A 13,681-nucleotide genomic window follows, 5' to 3' on the forward strand; every position below is an offset into this window, starting at 1 on the left:
GTTTTCCTAGAGGTTGAATCTCAAAGTGTCTCAGCCTCTTCCTTTGCTAGGCAGTTCATAAATCATTAGCCTTAGGTCTATGCCCCAACTGACTTTTAGGTGATCGGAACTGGACCTAGCTGGATGCAGTGCTTTCTCCCTCAGAGAAAGTGTTCCTTGGTGGAACACTCCACAGTTCTCCACATACACGGTGTTCTGTCATGGCAACTTGTCTCACTTCCTCTGTTCCTTAGTTCTTTGGCCCAACATTGGCAGTTCAGAGCTACTAGCAATTCAGAACTTTGCAGCATTGGGGCTTCCAGGTTGCAGCCTCCTACAGGCTTTTGCTCCTATAGGGCTATGGCCAAGCTAGCTGTCAAGGCCTGAGGAAACTTCCAAAGTCTGGAGCCAATGTCTCTACAGCACTGGAAAGAGGGAGGAGGAGGCAGGGTATGGGGTGAGTTTTGATTTAAGCCTATGTCATGTCCTTGGATCTGCTAGTGTGGCCTTCCTTTGGATAGTGTGGGAGGCGGGATGAAAGAGTGAGCTTAGGGTCAGTGAGTTCCTGGGTTTGGGTTTGTTGTTCTTGGCTTTATTTTTAACCTTATTTTAGATTCTTGCTATCCTTGACCATGGAAACAGCTGAAGTTGTTTTATTTTGGGCACTTAATTTGTGTTCTGGGGAGGTTTAAGAGGTCATGGGGATAAGAGAAAATGTCTAGTTTTCCATCTTGTTAACCATGAGACCTGGAACACTATCTTTTATTATTAATTATTTGGGATGGCAGGAGAGCAGTTAGCAGGTAAGTTTATCCAGAGCTGGTACTATGACATACTTTTTTTGTATTCTGTATAGGATCTAAAATAGTGTTCAATAAATATTTGTTGAATAAGTTAAGCCTAAAAGGCTTGCTTACATATTACACATTATAGATTATTTTATTTACTTGTTTATAAAAGATACTATTTGTGTTGCTCATTTGTTAAGCCTGAATAAGTGATCTTATATAGTATAATTTTTTTTAAGTTCACCTTGAGTACAAATTCTAGGCCTGCTGATAGCTCCTGTTAGTTCTGAGAGAAAATGTCAAGGGAACATAAATTGTTTCATTTATTTTACATAGTACAGACTGGTGGCAGATGGGGATCAGTCTGAGTTATTACTAGCCTTAGTTTCTCACCAAGCAGGCTAAGCTCTTTTAAATGCTCAGGATCCTTTGACTCCTTCCTTGGGATAGTAGAAATGAGTAGTGAGAGACAAGGGTTATTAGTGAGAGCATAAAAGAAAACAGAAACAGAGATGGAAATGGCCATGATGGGAAGAAGACAGTGGGAATGAAGAAGGTAGCACAGAATAGAAGATCAGGTACTTGACTCAAAGCCAGGAAGACCTGAGTTCAATTCCAGCTTCCTAGTTGATTGATGGTGGCAGAATCCAGCAGCATTTTATTATTATTCAGATCTAAACCCAGGTCAGAAACTTACAGAGCTCAGACAAGAGGCAGCAATTAGACTTTGTCTTGGATCAGACCATTTTGGGAGCATTGAGATCTTCCAGCCTGAGGTATGCCTGAGATCCTGGAATAACAAAACAGTTGATATCAGAAGAAAGGAGCAATGGAGCAAGTCTAGATCTTCCCTTCAGTAATGTGCAGATACTGGACAAAAAAACAAGGCTGGAGTAAGGAAGTAAACTGGAATAATGAATGAACAACAACAACAACAAGAAAAAGAATGCCACAATACAGAGCTATTATGCTAATTCTGCACTTCAGAATATCTACAAGGAAATCAATCCTTCAAGAAAAACACAGTCTGGGTACAAATTGAACTTAAATTCCTGGAAGAGATGAAGCAAGAGTTTTAAATAAAAGTTAAAATGTTTTTTATAAATGACATGAGAGCATTAGAGGAAAAAAAATTTTAAAATGAAAGCTGTGTAAGAAAGAAAAAGAATTAACAGCTTGGCAAAAGAGGTGCAAAACCTTCCCAACCCAACAAACTCTTTGAAAATTAGAATGGGTGATATAGAAGCCACTGACTTGTTAAAACAACAAGAAATATTTAAACAAAGTCAAGTGACTAAAAAATTGAATAAAATTTAAAGTATCTCATAGCAAAACCAATTGACCTGGAAAATAGATTTGGGAGGAAAGAATCCCGGACTGCATGAGTACAGATCAAAAAAAAGAGCCTAGACATCATATTTCAAGAATACTTCCCAGATATCTTACAACCACAGGGCAAAGTAGTTCTGCCTTTCACTCCCATATAGTCATACAACTTTTCAAAGAAATACTCATTTAAAAAATTGTTTTTTAAATGAAGTTAAGCTGTTCTTATAATAACTTGAAAACTGTATGTTTTTACTCTTGTTTCATTATGTAAATGATTGTCTATGAAGTGGGCAATATGGTAAAATTTCATGAAAAGCCACATTTTTGACTACTGCTTATAGATGCCCTACCATTGATCTATATTAATATAAAATCAAAATTCTCCTACGTTGTATCATTTTAATTTTTTAAAAATCTGTTAATTATATTGAAATTGACTCAGTATGGCATTGTTATCAATGTTTACAAGATAAAAAATGCCCCTTAATATCAGTTTCAATAAAGTGTCATACAAATGTAATGAAATGAGGATCTTTATATCTTTTGCTTCATTCACTTACAATGCAAAATAGAATATTTTAGTTTCTCAATCAGTTACAAAGGTCTTTAGATTTATGGATGATTCTCTGTCCTACTGTATTATCTACAAGTAGAACCTCTGGAAGCTGCTTTGCTTATGATTTCCCATAAATCATTTAAACCACATAAATAGATACATTTAGCACCAATGTTTCTTGTATCAAAATTTTTAACTTAATAATTCTGTAAACAGTCTTCCACGATGCAAGCTATTGCTTTGATGTCAGATACATGGTTTTTGAAAAACAAAGTTTTGTTTTCTTTATTAAAAATATCTTTTTTCTGGAAAAAAAATGTCTTATCTTACCAATACAATGTATTCCAAAAATCTTAGTACAGTTTTAAGCTTAAATACTTATTAAACTTTAACAACTTAAAACTACACTAAGATTTTTGGGACACCCAGTATTCTTCATGTATACTTTCATGAATTTTCAATTTATTGAGTTTTGTGCTCTCTGAAGCTAAATCATTAATACAGAACAAACACAATCTTCTATTCGCATCATTAATATGTACTGGAGAATCCCTCTGGTAAATATAATGGATCATAGTTTCTGTATTTGGACTTTTCACTTTGCTTTTCTATGTCTTTTGTATATAAAATGCCTCTACTGTCTCTTCTTGTGCTAATTTCAGCTGTTCCAATGAGTTTTCTGTTCAACTCAGCTAAGTATTTATACATTGTTGTTATTTCACCTAAAATTAGAGAAGTTAAAAAATATAGACAAGTAAATTTAAATTGAATGATTGAAATTACAAATGATCATCATAACTATTTCTAACAGTTTAATTTTTAAAAAGTTGCAGTTTGTGGGAAAACTCTATTTTATTGTGATGTACTTACCAAAATGAATAATATTGAGAAATGTGACAGCTATTATCACTCCAATTAATTATGTGTATAAATGACTCAAATGGCATACTCTGGAGGTCAATGAAAATTTTGTGTCAAAGGTTAGGGCCTGATCAACCGCAGAATAAAATTTCTATTTCTGGAGAGCCTGATAAACTTTGAAATTTAATCCATCACACCTAACTCAAGTCCTACCCCCTCTTATCATCTGTTCATCATTTAAGCAGGATAAGGTACCAATTCCTATACTTCATGCCACTACCATTAGATCTACCAGTCATTAGAACTGTTTCAGCATCTACCTGAATGAAAACTTTGAGGCAAAGGGCATGTATGAAAGAGATTTTTAAAAATCAGCACAAATGCAGTGAAGGCAATGAGCTATTTTTATTATATATAGCATGGATTTTAGTATTTACAATTGTTAGCTGACATTAATTGGATGCTTGGAGAAAGGAAGGTTTTCTAATTCAATTGTTTGGTTAACTGCCAAGTTAGCCAAGACTTTATCAGATTTTTTTGTCTGATTCGGTCATCATTAAGGGTCTCTATATAGTGGATCATTTCAAATTCCTGTTATAAGAGGAATATATTAAACAGAATTTAATCTTTGATGGAAAAGGGCCATTTAAGATCTAAGTGTCATTGACTATTGTATTGCCAGTCCTTTTAGGTCAAAGAGAAATAGTAGCAAATGCACCCATAATCAAGAAAATCAGCAAATTCATTAATATCCTACTCCCATAGTGAGATTATGAATTATAATATTTGTTAGTACTGTACTTTGATCACAAATGTGAAAGAGATTTCTGGTTAAGATGCCTATGTGGTAGTTTATACAGGAGCCCAACATTTAAAAAAAAAATCCCACAATAACCAGAAGCTGTGGACACTGAAGAGTCATCCTGCCAGAGAAGCCAAGATGAATATATGGAAAGACTACAAACCAAAGACTGGACCACACACCAGTGCCATGACTGAGGAAGTTCCAGGTAGTACAGAAATCATCTGCCACTCTGATCAAAGAAACTTCAGGGGGTATGGGGATTTGGATGGAGAAAATAGAAACAGCAGTGCCATGACAGAGAAATTCCAGTGAGGAATGCAAGACTACACAGCCCCTTGATTGTGGATGTCACAAGGTGGACAAAAGATCTCCCAGTACTCTCATTGGGGAAGCAAAAAGGTCAGAACACTACCCATTGCCCTGATCAAGGAAGCCCCAGTGGTACAAAAGACTACCTAGCACAATGATCAAAAAAATATTCAAGGGAGACAGAGTCAGAACAAGGAAGCCTCAGAAGGGAGAAAAGAAAGAAACAGTACTCTAGAGGTTCAAGGAAAGCAAGATATAGAATTCAGATTGGGCACACTGAAGCCTGATTGTGCTCTGGGGGCAGACACAGCAAGAGAAGTAGAAGCCAAAAGCAGGAACCCAAGAAAACGAGGTCAGGTCCAAAGGAACTGACAACTCCATCCAAGAGTGTTGGTGGAAGCATAGCTTGATGCTAAGTTCAAAATCAAGAACTGGGCATAGAGCTATGATTAAACAGAAGACAGTGAACATTATGAAGAAATGTGGTGGATCAAGAATCATCCAAGAGGAAAACTCAAAAGAAAACAATAACTCTACAACAACTATAAGCAAAGCTTTAGAGAGGAAAATAACCTGACCACAATGACTACAAGAATATTTAATTCTACCTGAACAAGTAAAGAACTTTAAATAGCTAGAAAAACATTCAGTATTCATGGTTAGGATGTGCCAATATAACAAAAATGACAATAATACCAAAGTTAATTTCCAGGTTCAATGCTATACCAATCAAACTATCAAAGGAATAGTTTACAGATTTCAATAAAATAAAATCTATGTGGAGAAGCAAAAGAATTAGAACAGTGGTTTCAAACTCAAATAGAAATGGGAACCACTAAGCTGTATACAAGGATCCCTGTGGTCACATATTAATTTAGAAAAAAAAATATTTGTTAATGTTATCCATGTACTGTTGTATTTTTATTTATTTTGTTAAATATCGTCCACTTATATTTTAATCCAATTCCAATCAGACTGTTGCAAGTCACAGAAGTCACATTGGACACCTCTGATCTAGAATACCAAAGGAAATAGTGAAAAAACAAACAAACATATGAACAAAGGAGAAATAGTATTTCTAGACCTTGAACTATATTATAGAGCAGCAGTCATCAAAACCATTTGAAATAAAATATAGAGTAGATCAATGGAATAGACTAGATTAGAAAGAATAAAAAATAATGGAACAGAATAATGCATTGTTCAATAGACCCCAAAACAGAAATTGATTAGGAAAAAACTCTCCATTAGATAAAAACTTGTATGAAAACAAACAAAGAAAACCCAGTCTGACAGAAATTAGGCTTTCACCAACACTTTATGCCATTGTTTCTGTTCTGGCCAGAAACCCTGAGGGTCTTCCCCTCCCAAATTGATTTTTTTTTGAAAAGTAAAAGAGGCCATTCTTTGCCTCATTTCTTACCTAGCCTTAATCACTGAATGGATGTTGCCTCAGTCAAACTGAGACCTGGGAAAGACCTTAACTTAAAAAGGCCACTGCATCCAAAACTATCTCCAGTCGTCCTGATCTATATATTGCCACTGCACCCAGATGCCTCTGGAAGAGAGTATGAAGCTGGTGACTTTGCACAGCCCTCCCTCACTCAAATCCAATTCACTTGCAAGTCATGGCATCACCTTCCTGATGTCATAGTCCTCTTCAAGAATGAAGGACAAACAACAAAATGCCATATTGCATACTACATTCAAAATGGATAGATGACATTAATTAGTATTAAAAATCATACTCCCAAAATAATTAGGAGGAAATCAAATCACATACCTTTTGTAGGTATAAGTAAGAGACATATTTTTAACTAAACAGGATAGAAGCAAACAAAAGATAAAAAGGGTAATTTTGAGTATATGAAATTGGACAGCTTTTATATAAACATCTAGGATAAAGGGAAGTGGTTGAATGGAAAAATAATCTTTGTATCAAATTTCTGAGATCAGGGTTTGGTATGCAAGATTTACAGACAACACATAGTCATGCACACATGCATGCATGCATGCATGCATGCGTGGCACACACACACACCCCTAAAAGCTGTTTCCCAATAGATATGTAATCAAAGGATATGAACATATAGTTCTAAAAAGAACTGCAAACTTTAAAAAACCATATGAAAGAATGCTCCAAATCACTAATAATAAAAGAAATGCAAATCAAAACAACCTCAACATTTCATTTTACATTTGGCAAACTAGCAAAGATGACAAAAAATGGGAATGATTGATGTTGGGATTTTGGGAAGATAAGCACATTAGTGGATTGTTGGTAAAACTGAATCTATACACTTTTGAAAAGCAATTTGGAATTATGCAGTAACTAAAATGTCCATTTTTTTTACCCAAGATTCCACTAATAGGCTTATAAACCAAGGAGGTCATTGTTAAGAAGAAAGTCCACAATACACCAAAGTATTTATAGTACTGTTTTTTGTGTTTCCGAAGAATTGGAAATGAAGTAGATTCCCATAAATTGGGGAATGTTTAACCAAATTGTAATAAACATGAATTAATGGAATATTACTGTGGCTTTAAAAAATAGTGCTATTGAATACAGAAAAGAATGGAAAGACATGAACTGATACAGAGTGAAGTAAGCAAAGCCCCCTTTCCTCCCACACACATGATGACTGTAACAATGGAAATGGAAATAATTATAACCAAAACTGAATGTTATACAAAGAAATGCATGGACCCAAAAAAGTACCTCCTAATTCCATTTCAGAGTTGAAAGGTCCATGAACATAATACATTGCATTTCAGACTTTTTTTTGATGTATTGATCAGTTTTGCTATTTTTTTCCTCTTTTCTTTAAAAAGTATTTGTCATATGGGATGACTGTCAGTGGGGAAAGAGAAATGGATCCTGGGAGAAATTTTGTTCATGTAAAAAACAAAAGATATCAATACAAATTTATTTCTTTAAAAATAAAGATTTAAGAACTCTAATCAATGATATGACCAAGAATGTCTCCAGAATACTTATAATGAAGCATGTTACCCATCTCCCACAGAGAGGAGATAGACTCAAGGTATAGAAAGATTCACACATTTTTGTGAATGGCCACTGTGTAGATTGTTTTGCTTGAATGTGCTTAATTGTTATATAGTCCATTTTTTCCTCTTGTTTTTTTAATTTGAGGAGAGAGATAGTATTGAAAGGAGAGTTAGCAACAGTGATATAAAAAAAGAGGTCTTTTGAAATACTTAGGAAAATGCAAAGAAATAAAAGGAAATTCACAAGGAAGCTCAGAAAAGCAGAAGTTTTAAAAGGGATATGTGTCATTTATTATTTTATTTTAAAGCAAGTGGTATGAAATGGAATTTATGGTTTCACAATGGATCTTCTTTTGGTGTTCTGTGTTTATGGAAATGTTACTTTTTTGGTCTTTTAGGTTCATAATTTTTTTTTAAGAAAAGATCATGTTAAGATAGCAAGCAACTTCATGACATCCCACTCCCTCCATGAAGAACTGGAATGAATATTTATAAAGAACTTGGAATGTGAAAAGTGATGATTAAATGTCATAATGCTAAGTCCCTTGGAGCATGATGTACCTAAGGAAAGAAAGTTTTCCTTTTTTTTTTTTTCCAATTTGAGGGAACCAAAAGCTTTGTAAGAAGGAGCCATGTCTAATTCCTAGTCTTTGATAAATTAAGGGAAAAACACAGTAATAAAACTAGTTTTCTGTGAGGCAGGTTTTCCAAGTATTTCTACCACACAATCCAAGTAACATTTAGGAAACAAGACCATTTTAGTCTCTAAAAGTTGTTTTGGTAACTATTCCCCATGGCAATTTTTCAGCTCTTCTTTTTGGATGCTAGTCAGCAAAGTATCATGTGAAGTTTTAAACAAAATAGCTACCTCCTCATTTAGACACATAATAGACTGTTACTCTAACTCCTATACTTACATGATAGTGATTTGATCATATAAGATTGACTTTCTGACAATCAGTACCAGAAGGCCATGGTTGATCTTGACTTAGGTTCTTTCTTAAAAAACAAAAGCAAAACTCTCTGGGAAACTTTTTTTTGTTTTGTTTTGTTTTTGACAAAGGATGGGGGGCTGTCAAATATAGAGAAAGTAAGTTGTAGGCATAAGGGTGGGAAGAGATCTTCCTGTTCTATGCAATAACCTTGAATGAGAATCTGACAAGATTCATAAACATTCTTAGAAATGATGTCTTGGAATTGAAATGGGACCAGAAACTTAATGATGGCAAACTCTATGATAGCATATAAAGTTGGCTAGTTTGAATAATCAGGAATTCCAGTCTACCCTTATGCTCACCCCCAGTGCATTAAATATAACATGTAAAAAATAATTTTAAAAATCTGGTTCCAGATGAGCAATACAACTTCATTCACAATAACTCGTTGGACCAATCAGAAGACAAGTAGGTAACTAACAAAAAATCTTCACAGCAGATTTCTCTGATAAAGGTCTAATTTCTAAGATATATAGGAAACGGGTTCAAATTTATAGGAATAAGGGCCATTTAGTAGTTGATAAGTGGCCAAACATTATGGACAGTCAGTTTTCAGATAAAGAAATCTAAGCTATCAATAGCTATATCAAAAAAATGTCCCAAATAACTCATTAGAGAAATGCAAATGAACATAGCTGTAAAATTCAAGATCTTATCCATCAAATTGACAAAATTGCCAAAAAAAAGAAAAAGAAAAAAGAGAAAACAACAAATGCTGAAAGAGTTATGGAAAAAATAGGGCTTTAATATACTTTTGTTGAAACTCTGGGAGGGTAGGGAAGGGAACAAGTGTTTATTAAGCACCTACTGTGTCTCAGGCATTGTGCTAATCACTTCACAAATATTATATCATTTGATTTTCACAACAGCATTGGAAGATGTATGTCTAGAAAAGCAAATAAGCCAATCATACAGCAAGAGCAAAGGATAGCCAATAAAGAGACTTTATGCAATCAAGAGCTATAGAGGGGGAAAAAAAACCCAGTATATTGAATGGAATTTCTAGGAGGGATTTAGTGGAGGACATGGCCAAGAGTCACAGAAGATGAAAAATTGTGATCTGTATCATCTGAGGGAGTATCTACATACAGATCCCTTGAAGTATTATTATTATTATCATTGATAATAATAGCAATCCAATTAAAATATCCTTACTATTTTTTCCTTATTATCTGGGAAGTCACCACTAGTCATTCTCTTGAGTATAAAGCAAATTAAAAATCCTTCTAATCACCATTCGTTTGAGAAAATCTGAGAGGTTTGTTCTAATGTCAAACTGCTCCCTGCTATTTTAAAGAAACTTGCAAATCAGTCATAGAATCACAGCTTTATGAAGATTATTCAAAAGATTGGAGAGATAATCAGGACCTCCTGTCCATTCCCCAGCATTTAGCAATTCATGTTCTCTAAATGAATATTTTTGTGGTAAATATTGCCTCCATACCACTAAAAGGTGAAAGACAAGCTCAAAGCACAACTCTCATATATTCTGTTGAGAATTCTTGAGTCAGGATTACACAAAATTTAGCAGCTTCTACATTAAAAGAGCAGAAAGCTTGGAACATGATATTGTAGAAGGCAAAGGATCTAGAATTTCAACCAAAAATAACCTACCCAGCAAAACTGAGTATAACCCCCTGGGATGGGGTGGAGAGGGGGGAGGTGGAATGGATATTTGATGAAATAGAGGACTTTCAAGCATTCCTGATGAAAAGACCAAAGCTGAATAGAAAATTTGACCTTCAAACACAAGACTTAAGAGAACTATAAAAAGGTAAACATGAAGGAGTAATTGAAAGGTCTCAATAAAGTTAAACTGTACATATTCCTATATAGAAAGATGATATATGTAACTCCTAAGAACATCATTATTAGGTCAGTTAGGAGTTTACATAGACAGAGGTCATGGGAGTGAGTCAATTATGTTGGGATGCTTGTAAAAAATAGATAGTTGAGAAAAAGAATGCATTGGGGGAGAGAGAGAGAGTGAGAGGGAGAATGGGGAAAATTATCTCACACAAAAGAGGTACACAAGGAAGAATTTTTACAGTGTAGGGGAAAGTGGGAGGGTGGTGGGCCGTACTAAACCTCATTCTCATCTGAATTGTTTCAAAGAGGGAAGATTATATAGAAACCCTAGGGTGTCAAAATCTTTTCTACCCAAGAAGGAAGTAGGAGGGAAAGGGGCTAAGAAAAACAGGGGGAGTAATAAAAGGGGTAGCAAATTAAGGAAGGTATTGGTCAGAAGCAAAACAGACTTTTAAGAAGGAATAAAGTAAAAAAGGAGAGAGAAGAATAAACAGAAGAAAATAGGATGAACTCACCCATAAAACAGAAGCAGATAGCAGAATGGATTAGAAACCAGAATCCAGATATATGTTGTTTACAAGAAAAACACTTGAAACAGAAAGACACACAGAATTAAAATAAAAAGCTAGACCAGAATCTTTTATTTTTCAGCTGAAGTAAAAAACGTGGAGGTAGCAATCATGATCTCAGACAAAGCAAGAAAAGAAATACAGTTAATTAAGAGAGATACTCAGGAAACCAAATTGTGCTTTAAAAATACCACAGGCAATATCAAAAATTATTATAGCAAGTTTTCTGATAAAGGCCTTGTTTCTCAAATATGTAGAAAACTGAGTCAAATTTATAAACATAAGAACCATTTCCCAATTGTTAAATGGTCAAAGGATATGAACAGACAGTTTTCAGAAGAAGAAATCAAAGCTATCAATTCAAAATGAAAAAAAAAATGCTCTAAATCACTATTGACTAAAGAAATGCAAATTAAAATAACTGAGGTACCATATCATACCTATCATATTGTTTAACATGGTAGAACAGGAAAATATCATTCTTAAGGGGCTGTGGAAAAATAAGGACACATGCACTATTGGTGGGGTTGTGAACTGGTCCAATCACTCTGGAAAACAGTTTGTAACTATGCCCTAAAAGCTATAAGACTGTGTATAACCTTTGACCCAGCAATACCACTACTAGGTCTGCATCCCAAAGAGATCAAAGAAAAAGAAAAAAAGCACCTATATGTACAAAAATATTTATTGCAACTATTTTTGTGGTGGCAAAGAATTGGGAATTGAGGGGTGCCCATCAATTGGGGAATGGCTGAACAAGTTGCAGTATATGATTGTGATGGAATACCATTGTGCTATAAGAAATGGTGAGCAGGATGGTTTCAGAAAAACCTGAGAAGACTTACATGAACTGATGCAGAATGAAGTGAGTAGAACCAGGAGATCATTGCACATAGTAACAGTAATGATGGTCAACTGTGAAAGACTTAGATACTCTGATCAATACAATAATCCAAGACAATTCCAAAGGACTCATGATGAAAAATGTTATCCACCTCCAGAGAGAGAAACGATGAACTCTGAGGGCAAATTGAAATGTGTATATATGTATGTATGTGTGTGTATACACATACACACATTATATATATTTTGGGTTTTTTGTGACATAGCTAATATGGAAATATGTTTTATATGATTTTACATGTATAATTACTATATGGCTTGCCTTCTCAATGGGTGAGGGAGGGGCTAGAAGGAGGGAGAGAATTTGAAACTCAAATTTTAAAAAATGTTAAAGATAAATTATTTTTTAAAAAAAGAAATTGTTTTACTTGGAGAATATATAGCTATATCTTTGTGCAGTTTCTTGTAAAATAATAAAGGTATCTTTGACAGGCTTTAGGAAAGAGGAGAGAGTATGAGAGAAAGAGAGAAAGAGAGAGAGAGAGAGAGAACTACAGGATATGTATACAAAATAAGAAAATACTTTCTGAGTGTTGTCTTTCAATATAGTAACTTGGAAGAGTGTACATTGATAACAATGATGCCCTGATTGTGTTTCGGGCATCTCCTTTGAAAATGGCTTCAGATCCAGTTTATGAGGCACATAAAATCAATTCCAGAAATGTTTTGAAAAATACCAGATTTGTAAGCTTATGCAATACCAAGGTGGCTGCTTTGTAGGATGTATTACTTTTGATGGATAAGCTCTGATTTGTTGGTTAGAAAAATCAATTTTATTAATCAATCAACAGGCATTTGTTAAACATTTGCTATTTGTTGGATACTTAAGAAAAAAGTAAAATTTTAAATTCAATTCAACATATATATATATATACATATACACACATATGTATACATAAACGTGTATCTCTCTTACTTTGATGACATCTGGGTCATGTGACCTAGATGGAAGACTAGACATTTTCTCTGATCCTAATGACATTTTAAACATCTCCAAAATAGTAATTATGCCCTAAAGATAAAGCATTTTCAGCCATCCCCAGCCTGGAGGTGAAAACCTGATGAACTAACAACAGAGAAGGAGAATTCCTAACCTCTAACATACTCTCTCAGAACTCTCTCCCCAACCAATCCACCATGCTTCCAGCAGCGGGGCTACACAAACAGATGTACCTGCCTACGTCACAATTCAACTCTATGCACCAAACATCACCTCCTTCCAATTCCTTAGATATCCAAATGGCAGAAATATGCTATCTGCAAAAGCAACCAGAAGCAGTCAAGCTCTGTGCTGCAACAGAGCTCTGCCAGAGAATGTAGAAACAGAGGGAACTGAGGCAGAACACATGTGAGTGTGTCACTAAGTGAGTTTCCCTAAGGTAAAGAGCCCAGCATCAAGCTGGGGCTGATTCTGTACCCCCTTCCAAAGTCACTTGAGGAAGAAATATAGGTTGGTGAACTATGAGTTGCTCAGTAAAGGTGGAGATTAAAATAGCTTTGAGATCCAACTCCCAGGAAATATCCATCAGAGGAAAGGGTAGTCAGAAAGTGTGCAATCGTGAAAAATAAAGAAAAAAAGACTAAAATTACTGAGGATTTCAAGAAAAAAACTCAATTAGAAACCTTGAGCATAAGCTGAAAAACTAATGGAGAGGAAATTAATAACAGAAAGGAAAATGGCCTCCAGGTCTGGGAGAATTTGTTCATTTATGAATAAATATTGCAAGACAAAGAATAATGGATCAATAGTTGTTGATATAGAAGACCTT

At 34.7% G+C, this 13,681-nt stretch overlaps 1 long non-coding RNA gene across 1 annotated transcript in view; it reads right to left on the reverse strand.

Moving 5' to 3' along the window:
• The window catches only part of LOC114048209, a 65,362-nt gene that overhangs the window by 10,782 nt on the left and 40,899 nt on the right, over positions 1-13,681 (reverse strand). Inside the window, exon 2 of the long non-coding RNA XR_003569706.1 lies at positions 1,465-1,557. This is a non-coding gene — a long non-coding RNA (uncharacterized LOC114048209). The remainder of the gene's footprint in view (positions 1-1,464; positions 1,558-13,681) is intronic.

The sequence above is a fragment of the Vombatus ursinus genome, unplaced genomic scaffold (assembly GCF_900497805.2).
Source record: "Vombatus ursinus unplaced genomic scaffold, bare-nosed wombat genome assembly UNPS02014791.1, whole genome shotgun sequence".
NCBI lineage: Eukaryota > Metazoa > Chordata > Mammalia > Diprotodontia > Vombatidae > Vombatus > Vombatus ursinus.